This window comes from Colletes latitarsis, chromosome 1 (assembly GCF_051014445.1).
Source record: "Colletes latitarsis isolate SP2378_abdomen chromosome 1, iyColLati1, whole genome shotgun sequence".
NCBI classification, from domain to species: Eukaryota; Metazoa; Arthropoda; class Insecta; order Hymenoptera; family Colletidae; genus Colletes; species Colletes latitarsis.
The window spans coordinates 26,615,774-26,628,629 of NC_135134.1; positions in this window are offsets into that span (position 1 = coordinate 26,615,774).

Genomic DNA, 12,856 nt, shown 5'->3' on the forward strand with positions numbered 1-12,856 from the left:
ATCCTAGACCTAACCCAGACCTAACATGCGTTATCCTCTAAAATATTTATCAAGATCAGGTTTAATTGATTGTTTCAGTGTGGTACCACATTACTACGTGATCCACCCAAGAAAAAACCCAAGATCCGTTCAACAAGTATGTGAAGAATGCGAAAGTATGAGTCTGATGAGTGAAAATCCCAGGCCTAACCTAGACCTAACATGCGTTATCCTCAATAATATTGATCGAATCCAGGTTTAATTGAGTGTTTCAGTGTGGTACCACATTACTATGTGATCCAAACCAGAGAATAACCCAGGATCTGTTCAACGAGTATGTGAAGTGTGCGAAAGTATGAGTGTGATGAGGGCAAATCCCAGAACTATCCCAGACCTAACATGCGTTATCCTCTAAAATATTTATCAAGACCAGGTTTAATTGATTGTTTCAGTGTGGTCCCACATTACTACGTGATCCAAACCAGAAAAAACCCAGGATCTGTTCAACGAGTATGTAAAGTGTGCGAAAGTATGTGTCTGATGAGGGCAAATCCGAGACCTATCCCAGACCTAACATGCGTTATCCTCTAAAATATTTATCAAGACCAGGTTTAATTGATTGTTTCAGTGTGGACCCACATTACTACGTGATCCAAACCAGAAAAAACCCAGGATCCGTTCAACAAGTATGTGAAGAATGCGAAAGTATGAGTCAGATGAGTGAAAATCCCAGACCTAACCTAGACCTAACATGCGTTATCCTGTAAAATATTGATCCAAACCAGGTTTAATGGACTGTTTCAGTGTGGTACCACACTACTACGTGATCCAAACCAGAAAAAACCCAGGATCTGTTCAACGAGTATGTGAAAAACGTGAAAGTATGAGCCTGATGAGGGCAAGTCCAAGACCTATCCCAGACCTAACTTGCGTTGTCCTCTAAAATATTTATCAAGACCAGGTTTAATTGAATGTTTCAGTGTGGTACCACATTACTACGTGATACAATCCAGAAAAAACCCAGGATCCGTTCAACAAGTATGTGAAGAATGCGAAAGTATGAGCCTGATGAGGGCGAATCCCAGACCTATGCCAGACCTAACTTGCGTTATCCTCTAAAATATTGATCGAAACCAGGTTTAATTGACTGTTTCAGCGTGGTACCACACTACTACGTGACGCAATCCAGAAAAAACCCAGGATCTGTTCAACAAGTATGTGAAAAACGCGAAAGTATGAGCCTGATGAGGGCAAATCCCAGACCTATCCAAGAACTAACTTGCGTTATCCTCTAAAATATTGATGGAAACCAGGTTTAATTGACTGTTTCAGTGTTGTACTTCATTACTACGTGATACAATCCTGAAATAGCCCAGGATCTAGTCATGAAGGATGAGAAATATGCGAAAGTATGAGCCTGACGAGGGCAAATCCTAGACCTAACCCAGACCTAACATGCGTTATCCTCTAAAATATTTATCAAGACCAGGTTTAATTGATTGCTTCTGTGTGGTCCCACATTACTACGTGATCCAAACCAGAAAAAACCCAGGATCCGTTCAACAAGTATGAGAAGAATGCGAAAGTATGAGCCTGATGTGGGCAAATCCCAGATCTATCCCAGACCTAACTTGCGTTGTCCTCTAAGATATTGATGGAAACCAGGTTTAATTGACTGTTTCAGTGTTGTACTTCATTACTACGTGATGCAATCCAGAAAAAGCCCAGGACCTAGCCATCAAGTATGAGAAATATGCTAAAGAATGAGCATGATGAGAGCAAATCCCAGACCTAACCTAGACCTAACATGAATTATTCTCTAAAATATTGATCGAAACCAGGTTTAATTGACTGTTTCAGTGTTGTACTTAATTACTACGTGATGCAATCCAGAAACGCGCTGGATCTAGCCATCAAGTATGAGAAATATGCGAAAGAATGAGCCTGATGAGAGCAAATCCCAGACCTAACCTAGACCTAACATGAATTATTCTCTAAAATATTGTTCAAAACCAGGTTTAATTGACTGTTTCAGTGTGGTACCACATTACTACGTGATCCAATCCAGAAATAGCCCAGGATCCAGCCATGAAGTATGAGAAATATGCGAATGTATGAGCCTGATGAGGGCAAATCCTAGACCTAACCCAGACCTAACATGCGTTATCCTCTAAAATATTGATCGCAACCAGGTTTAATGGACTGTTTCAGTGTGGTACCACACTACTACGTGATCCAAACCAGAAAAAACCCAGGATCCGTTCAACAAGTATGTGAAGAATGCGAATGTATGAGTCTGATGAGTGAAAATCCCCGGCCTAACCTAGACCCAACATGCGTTATCCTCTAAAATGTTGATCCAAACCAGGTTTAATGGGCTGTTTCAGTGTGGTACCACACTACTACGTGATCCAAACCAGAAAAAACCCAGGATCTGTTCAACAAGTATGTGAAAATGGCGAAAGTATGAGCCTGATGTGGGCAAATCCCAGACCTATCCCAGACCTAACTTGCGTTGTCCTTGAAGATATTGATGGAAACAAGGTTTAATTGACTGTTTCAGTGTTGCACTTCATTACTACGTGATGCAATCCAGAAATAGCCCAGGATCTAGCCATCAAGTATGAGAAATATGCGAAAGAATGAGCCTGATGAGAGCAAATCCCAGACCTAACCTAGACCTAACATGAATTATTCTCTAATATATTGATCGAAACCAGGTTTAATTGACTGTTTCTGTGTGGTCCCACATTACTACGTGATCCAAACCAGAAAAAACCCAGGATCCGTTCAACAAGTATGTGAAGAATGCGAAAGTATGAGTCTGATGAGTGAAAATCCCAGGCCTAACCTAGACCTAACATGCGTAATCCTCAATAATATTGATCGAAACCAGGTTTAATTGAGTGTTTCAGTGTTGTACTGCATTACTACGTGATGCAATCCAGAAAAAGCCCAGGATCTAGCCATCTAGTATGAGAAATATGCGAATGAATGAGCCTGATTTGACCAATCCCAGGCCTAACCTAGACCTAACATGAAATATTCTCTAAAATATTCATCAAAACCAGGTTTAATTGACTGTTTCAGTGGGGTACCACATTAATACGTGATCCAATCCAGTAATAGCCCAGGATCCAGCCATGAAGTATGAGAAATATGCGAAGGTATGAGCCTGATGAGGGCAAATCCTAGACCTAACCCAGACCTAACATGCGTTATCCTCTAAAATATTTATCAAGACCAGGTTTAATTGATTGTTTCAGTGTGGTACCACATTACTACGTGATCCACACCAGAAAAAACCCAAGATCCGTCCAACAAGTATGTGAAGAATGCGAAAGTATGAGTCTGATGAGTGAAAATCCCAGGCCTAACCTAGACCTAACATGCGTTATCCTCAAAAATATTGATCGAAACCTGGTTTATTCGACTGTTTCAGTGTGGTACCACAATGCTACGTGATGCAATCCAGAAAAAGCCCAGGATCTAGCCATCAGGTATGAGAAATATGCAAAAGAATGAGCCTGATGAGGGCAAATCCTAGACCTATCCCAGACCTAACTTGCGTTATCCTCTAAAATATTGATCGAAACCAGGTTTAATTGACTGTTCCAGTGTGGTACCACATTACTACGTGATCCAATGGAGAAATAGCCCAGGATCTAGCCATGAAGTATGAGAAATATGCGAAAGTATGAGCCTGATGAGGGCAAATCCTAGACCTAACCCAGACCTAACATGCGTTATCATCTAAAATATTTATCAAGACCTGGTTTAATTGTTTGTTTCAGTGTGGTACCACATTACTACGTGATCCAAACCAGAAAAAACCCAGGATCCGTTCAACAAGTATGTGAAGAATGCGAAAGTATGAGTCTGATGAGTGAAAATCCTCGGCCTAACCTAGATCTAACATGCGTTATCCTCAAAAATATTGATCGAAACCAGGTTTAATGGACAGTTTCAGTGTGGTACCACACTACTACGTGATCCAAACCAGAAAAAAACCCAGGATCTGTTCAACAAGTATGCGAAAAACGCGAAAGTATGAGCCTGATGTGGGCAAATCCCGGGCCTAACCTAGACCTAACATGCGTTATCCTCAAAAATATTGATCGAAACCTGGTTTAATCGACTGTTTCAGTGTGGTACCACATTACTACGTGTTCCAATCCAGAAATAGCCCAGGATCTAGCCATGTGGTATGAGAAATATGCGAAAGTATGAGCCTGACGAGAGCAAATCCTAGACCTAACCCAGACCTAACATGCGTTATCCTCTAAAATATTTATGAAGACCAGGTTTAATTGATTGTTTCAGTGTGGTCCCACATTACTACGTGATCCAAACCAGAAAAAACCCAGGATCCGTTCAACAAGTATGTGAAGAATGCGAAAGAACGAGTCTGATGAGTGAAAATCCCAGGCCTAACCTAGACCTAACATGCGTTATCCTCAAAAATATTTTGTTCGAAACCTGGTTTAATCGACTGTTTCAGTGTGGTACCACATTACGACGTGATCCAATCCAGAAATAGCCCAGGATCTAGCCATGAGGTATGAGAAATATGCGAAAGTATGAGCCTGACGAGAGCAAATCCTAGACCTAACCCAGACCTAACATGCGTTATCCTCAAAAATATTTATCAAGACCAGGTCTAACTGAATGTTTCAGTGTGGTACCACATTACTACGTGATCCATACCAGAAAAAACCCAGGATCCGTTCAACAAGTATGTGAAGAATGCGAAAGTATGAGTCTGATGCGTGAAAATCCCAGGCCTAACCTAGACCTAACATGCGTTATCCTCAAAAATATTGATCGAAACCTGGTTTAATCGACTGTTTCAGTGTGGTACCACTTTACTACGTGATCCAAAGCAGAAAAAACACTCGATCAGGTCAACATGTATGTTAGAACTGCGAAAGTATGACCCTGATGTGGGCAAATCCCAGACCTATCCCAGACCTAACGTGCGTTGTCCTCTAAGATATTGATGCAAACCAAGTTTAATTGACTGTTTCAGTGTTGTACTTCATTACTACGTGATGCAATCCAGAAAAAGCCCAGGATCTAGCCATCAAGTATGAGAAATATGCGAAAGAATGAGCCTGATGAGAACAAATCCCAGACCTAAGCTAGACCTAACATGAATTATTCTCTAAAATATTGATCGAAACCAGGTTTAATTGACTGTTTCAGTGTGGTCCCACATTACTACGTGATCCAAACCAGAAAGAACCCAGGATCCGTTCAACAAGTATGTGAAGAATGCGAAAGTATGTGTCTGATGAGTGAAAATCCCAGGCCTAACCTAGACCTAACATGCGTTATCCTCTAAAATATTGATCGAAACCTGGTTTAATCTACTGTTTCAGTGTGGTACCACATTACTATGTAATCCAAACCAGAAAATAACCCAGGATCTGTTCAACGAGTATGTGAAGTGTGCGAAAGTATGAGTCTGATGAGGTCAAATCCCAGACCAAACCTAGACCTAACATGAATTATTCTCTAAAATATTGATCGAAACCAGGTTTAATTGACTGTTTCAGTGTGGTACCACATTACTATGTGATCCAAACCAGTAAAAACCCAGGATCCGTACAACAAGTATGTGAAAAACGCGAAAGTATGAGCCTGATGAGGGCAAATCCCAGACCTATCCCAGACCAAACCTGCGTTAGCCTCTAAAATAATGATCGAAACCAGGTTTAATTGACTGTTTTAGGTGTGGCACCACTTTACTACGTGATCCAAAGCAGAAAAATCCCTCGATCAGGTCAACATGCATGTTAAAACTGCGAAAGTATGACCCTGATGAGGGCAAATCCCAGGCCTAACCTAGACCTAACATGCGTTATCTTCTAAAATATTGATCGAAACCTGGTTTAATCGACTGTTTCAGTGTGGTACCACATTACTATGTGATCCAAACCAGAAAATAACCCAGGATCTGTTCAACGAGTATGTGAAGTGTGCGAAAGTATGCGTCTGATGAGGGCAAATCCCAGACCTATCCCAGACTTAACCTGCGTTATCCTCTAAAATGTTGATCGAAACCAGGTTAAATCGACTGTTTCAATGTGGTACCACATTACTACGCGATCCAAACCAGAAAAAACCCAGGATCTGTTCAACGAGTATGTGAAGTGTGCGAAAGTATGAGTCTGATGAGTGAAAATCCCAGGGCTAACTTAGACCTAACGTGCGTTATCCTCTAAAATATTGATCGAAACCAGGTTTAATCGACCGTTTCAGTGTGGTACCACACTACTTCGTGATCCAAACCAGAAAGAACCCAGGATCTGTTCAACGAGTATGTGAAAAACGCGAAAGTATGCGTCTGATGAGGGCAAATCCCAGACCTATCCCAGACTTAACCTGCGTTATCCTCTAAAATGTTGATCGAAACCAGGTTTAATTGACTGTTTCAGTGTTGTACTTAATTACTACGTGATGCAATCCAGAAACGCGCTGGATCTAGCCATCAAGTATGAGAAATATGCGAAAGAATGAGCCTGATGAGAGCAAATCCCAGACCTATCCCAGACTTAACTTGCGTTGTCCTCTAAGATATTGATGGAAACCAGGTTTAATAGACTGTTTCAGTGTGGTACCACATTACTACGTGATCCAATCCAGAAATAGCCCAGGATCCAGCCATGAAGTATGAGAAATATGCGAAAGTATGAGCCTGATGAGGGCAAATCCTAGACCTAACCCAGACCTAACATGCGTTATCCTCTAAAATATTGATCGCAACCAGGTTTAATGGACTGTTTCAGTGTGGTACCACACTACTACGTGATCCAAACCAGAAAAAACCCAGGATCCGTTCAACAAGTATGTGAAGAATGCGAATGTATGAGTCTGATGAGTGAAAATCCCCGGCCTAACCTAGACCCAACATGCGTTATCCTCTAAAATGTTGATCCAAACCAGGTTTAATGGGCTGTTTCAGTGTGGTACCACACTACTACGTGATCCAAACCAGAAAAAACCCAGGATCTGTTCAACAAGTATGTGAAAAACGCGAAAGTATGAGCCTGATGTGGGCAAATCCCAGACCTATCCCAGACCTAACTTGCGTTGTCCTTGAAGATATTGATAGAAACCAGGTTTAATTGACTGTTTCAGTGTTGCACTTCATTACTACGTGATGCAATCCAGAAAAAGCCCAGGATCTAGCCATGAAGTATGAGAAATATGCGAAAGAATGAGCCTGATGAGAGCAAATCCCAGACCTAACCTAGACCTAACATGAATTATTCTCTAATATATTGATCGAAACCAGGTTTAATTGACTGTTTCTGTGTGGTCCCACATTACTACGTGATCCAAACCAGAAAAAACCCAGGATCCGTTCAACAAGTATGTGAAGAATGCGAAAGTATGAGTCTGATGAGTGAAAATCCCAGGCCTAACCTAGACCTAACATGCGTAATCCTCAATAATATTGATCGAAACCAGGTTTAATTGAGTGTTTCAGTGTTGTACTTCATTACTACGTGATGCAATCCAGAAAAAGCCCAGGATCTAGCCATCTAGTATGAGAAATATGCGAATGAATGAGCCTGATTTGACCAATCCCAGGCCTAACCTAGACCTAACATGCAATATTCTCTAAAATATTCATCAAAACCAGGTTTAATTGACTGTTTCAGTGTGGTACCACATTAATACGTGATCCAATCCAGTAATAGCCCAGGATCCAGCCATGAAGTATGAGAAATATGCGAAAGTATGAGCCTGATGAGGGCAAATCCTAGACCTAACCCAGACCTAACATGCGTTATCCTCTAAAATATTTATGAAGGCCAGGTTTAATTGATTGTTTCAGTGTGGTCCCACATTACTACGTGATCCAAACCAGAAAAAACCCAGGATCCGTTCAACAAGTATGTGAAGAATGCGAAAGAACGAGTCTGATGAGTGAAAATCCCAGGCCTAACCTAGACCTAACATGCGTTATCCTCAAAAATATTTTGTTCGAAACCTGGTTTAATCGACTGTTTCAGTGTGGTACCACATTACTACGTGATCCAATCCAGAAATAGCCCAGGATCTAGCCATGAGGTATGAGAAATATGCGAAAGTATGAGCCTGACGAGAGCAAATCCTAGACCTAACCCAGACCTAACATGCGTTATCCTCAAAAATATTTATCAAGACCAGGTCTAACTGAATGTTTCAGTGTGGTACCACATTACTACGTGATCCATACCAGAAAAAACCCAGGATCCGTTCAACAAGTATGTGAAGAATGCGAAAGTATGAGTCTGATGCGTGAAAATCCCAGGCCTAACCTAGACCTAACATGCGTTATCCTCAAAAATATTGATCGAAACCTGGTTTAATCGACTGTTTCAGTGTGGTACCACTTTACTACGTGATCCAAAGCAGAAAAAACACTCGATCAGGTCAACATGTATGTTAGAACTGCGAAAGTATGACCCTGATGAGGGCGAATCCCAGACCTATCCCAGACCTAACTTGCGTTGTCCTCTAAGATATTGATGCAAACCAGGTTTAATTGACTGTTTCAGTGTTGTACTTCATTACTACGTGATGCAATCCAGAAAAAGCCCAGGATCTAGCCATCAAGTATGAGAAATATGCGAAAGAATGAGCCTGATGAGAACAAATCCCAGACCTAAGCTAGACCTAACATGAATTATTCTCTAAAATATTGATCGAAACCAGGTTTAATTGACTGTTTCAGTGTGGTCCCACATTACTACGTGATCCAAACCAGAAAAAACCCAGGATCCGTTCAACAAGTATGTGAAGAATGCGAAAGTATGTGTCTGATGAGTGAAAATCCCAGGCCTAACCTAGACCTAACATGCGTTATCCTCTAAAATATTGATCGAAACCTGGTTTAATCTACAGTTTCAGTGTGGTACCACATTACTATGTAATCCAAACCAGAAAATAACCCAGGATCTGTTCAACGAGTATGTGAAGTGTGCGAAAGTATGAGTCTGATGAGGTCAAATCCCAGACCAAACCTAGACCTAACATGAATTATTCTCTAAAATATTGATCGAAACCAGGTTTAATTGACTGTTTCAGTGTGGTACCACATTACTATGTGATCCAAACCAGTAAAAACCCAGGATCCGTACAACAAGTATGTGAAAAACGCGAAAGAATGAGCCTGATGAGAACAAATCCCAGACCTAAGCTAGACCTAACATGAATTATTCTCTAAAATATTGATCGAAACCAGGTTTAATTGACTGTTTCAGTGTGGTCCCACATTACTACGTGATCCAAACCAGAAAAAACCCAGGATCCGTTCAACAAGTATGTGAAGAATGCGAAAGTATGTGTCTGATGAGTGAAAATCCCAGGCCTAACCTAGACCTAACATGCGTTATCCTCAAAAATATTGATCGAAACCTGGTTTAATCGACTGTTTCAGTGTGGTAGCACATTACTACGTAACCCAAACCAGAAAAAACCCAGGATCTGTTCAACAAGTATGTGAAAAACACGAAGGTATGAGCCTGATGAGGGCAAATCCCTGACCTATCCCAGACCTAACTTGCGTTATCCTCTAACATATTGAACGAAACCAGGTTTAATTGACTGTTTCAGCGTGGTACCACATTACTACGTGATACAATCCAGAAACAGCCCAGGATCTAGCCATGAAGTATGAGAAATATGCGAAAGTATGAGCCTGATGGGGGCAAATCCTAGACCTAACCCAGACCTAACATGCGTTATCCTCTAAAATATTTATCAAGACAAGGTTTAATTGAATGTTTCAGTGTGGTACCACATTACTACGTGATCCAAACCAGTAAAAACCCAGGATCCGTTCAACAAGTATGTGAAGAATGCGAAAGTATGAGTCTGCTGTGTGAAAATCCCCGGCCTAACCTAGACCTAACATGCGTTATCCTCAAAAATATTGATCGAAACCTGGTTTAATCGACTGTTTCAGTGTGGTACCACATTACTATGTGATCCAAACCAGAAAATAACCCAGGATCTGTTCAACGAGTATGTGAAGTGTGCGAAAGTATGAGTCTGAAGAGGGCAAATCCCAGACCTATCCCAGACCTAACATGCGTTATCCTCTAAAATATTGATCCAAACCAGGTCTTATGGACTGTTTCAGTGTGGTACCACACTACTACGTCATCCAAACCAGAAACAGCCCAGGATCTAGCCATGAAGTATGAGAAATATGGGAACGTAAGAGCCTGATGAGGGCAAATCCTAGACCTAACCCAAACCTAACATGCGTTATCCTCTAAAATAGTTATCAATACCAGGTTTAGTTGATTGTTTCAGTGTGGTACCACATTACTACGTGATCCAAACCAGAAAAAACCCAGGATCCGTTCAAAAAGTATGTGAAGAATGCGAAAGTATGAGTCTGATGAGTGAAAAACCCCGGCCTAACCTAGACCTAACATGCGTTATCCTCAAAAATATTGATCGAAACCTGGTTTAATCGACTGTTTCAGTGTGGTACCACATTACTATGTGATCCAAACCAGAAAATAACCCAGGATCTGTTCAACGAGTATGTGAAGTGTGCGAAAGTATGAGTCTGATGAGGGCAAATCCCAGACCTATCCCAGACCTAACATGCGTTATCCTCTAAAATATTTATCAATACCAGGTTTAATGGACTGTTTCAGTGTGGTACCACACTACTACGTGATCCAAACCAGAAAAAACCCAGGATCTGTACAACAAGTATGTGAAAAACGCGAAAGTATGAGCCTGATGAGGGCGAATCCCAGACCTATCCCAGACCTAACATACGTTATCCTCTAAAATATTGATCCATACCGGGTTTAATGGACTGCTTCAGTGTGGTGCCACTTTACTACGTGATCCAAAGCGGAAAAAACCCTCGATCAGGTCAACATGTATGTTAAAACTGCGAAAGTATGACCCTCATGTGGGGAAATCCCAGGCCTAACCTAGACCTAACATGCGTTATCTTCTAAAATATTGATGGAAACCAGGTTTAATTGACTGTGTCAGTGTTGTACTTCATTACTACATGATGCAATCCAGAGAAAGCCCAGGATCTAGACATCAAGTATGAGAAATATGCGAAAGAATGAGCCTGATGAGAGCAAATCCCAGACCAAACCTAGACCTAACATGAATTATTCTCTAAAATATTGATCGAAACCAGGTTTAGTTGACTGTTTCAGAGTGGTACCACATAACTATGTGATACAATCCAGAAAAAACCCAGGATCAGTTCAACAAGTATGTGAAAAACGCGAAAGTATGAGCCTGATGAGGGCGAATCCCAGACCTATCCCAGACCTAACTTGCGTTGTCCTCTAAAATATTGATGGAAACCAGGTTTAATTGACTGTTTCAGTGTTGTACTTCATTACTACATGATGCAATCCAGAAAAAGCCCAGGATCTAGGCATCAAGTATGAGAAATATGCGAAAGAATGAGCCTGATGAGAGCAAATCCCAGACCAAACCTAGACCTAACATGAATTATTCTCTAAAATATTGATCGAAACCAGGTTTAGTTGACTGTTTCAGTGTGGTACCACATTACTATGTGATCCAAACCAGTAAAAACCCAGGATCCGTACAACAAGTATGTGAAGAATGCGAAAGTATGAGTCTGATGAGTGAAAATCCTCGGCCTAACCTAGACCTAACATGCGTTATCCTCAAAAATATTGATCGAAACCAGGTTTAATGGACAGTTTCAGTGTGGTACCACACTACTACGTGATCCAAACCAGAAAAAAACGCAGGATCGGTTCAACAAGTATGTGAAAAACGCGAAAGTATGAGCCTGATGAGAGCAAATCCCAGACCAAACCTAGACCTAACATGAATTATCCTCTAAAATATTCATCGAAACCAGGTTTAATTGACTGTTTCAGTGTGGTGCCACATTACTACGTGATCCAATCCAGAAATAGCCCAGGATCTAGCCATGAGGTATGAGAAATATGCGAAAGTATGAGCCTGACGAAAGCAAATCCTAGACCTAACCCAGACCTAACATGCGTTATCCTCTAAAATATTTATCAAGACCAGGTTTAGTTGATTGTTTCAGTGTGGTACCACATTACTACGTCATCCACACCAGAAAAAACCCAAGATCCGTTCAACAAGTATGTGAAGAATGCGAAAGTATGAGTCTGATGAGGGCAAATCCCAGACCTATCCCAGACCTAACATGCGTTATCCTCTAAAATATTTATCAATACCAGGTTTAATGGACTGTTTCAGTGTGGTACCACACTACTACGTGATCCAAACCAGAAAAAACCCAGGATCTGTACAACAAGTATGTGAAAAACGCGAAAGTATGAGCCTGATGAGGGCGAATCCCAGACCTATCCCAGACCTAACATACGTTATCCTCTAAAATATTGATCCATACCGGGTTTAATGGACTGCTTCAGTGTGGTGCCACTTTACTACGTGATCCAAAGCGGAAAAAACCCTCGATCAGGTCAACATGTCTGTTAAAACTGCGAAAGTATGACCCTCATGTGGGGAAATCCCAGGCCTAACCTAGACCTAACATGCGTTATCTTCTAAAATATTGATGGAAACCAGGTTTAATTGACTGTGTCAGTGTTGTACTTCATTACTACATGATGCAATCCAGAGAAAGCCCAGGATCTAGACATCAAGTATGAGAAATATGCGAAAGAATGAGCCTGATGAGAGCAAATCCCAGACCAAACCTAGACCTAACATGAATTATTCTCTAAAATATTGATCGAAACCAGGTTTAGTTGACTGTTTCAGAGTGGTACCACATAACTATGTGATACAATCCAGAAAAAACCCAGGATCAGTTCAACAAGTATGTGAAAAACGCGAAAGTATGAGCCTGATGAGGGCG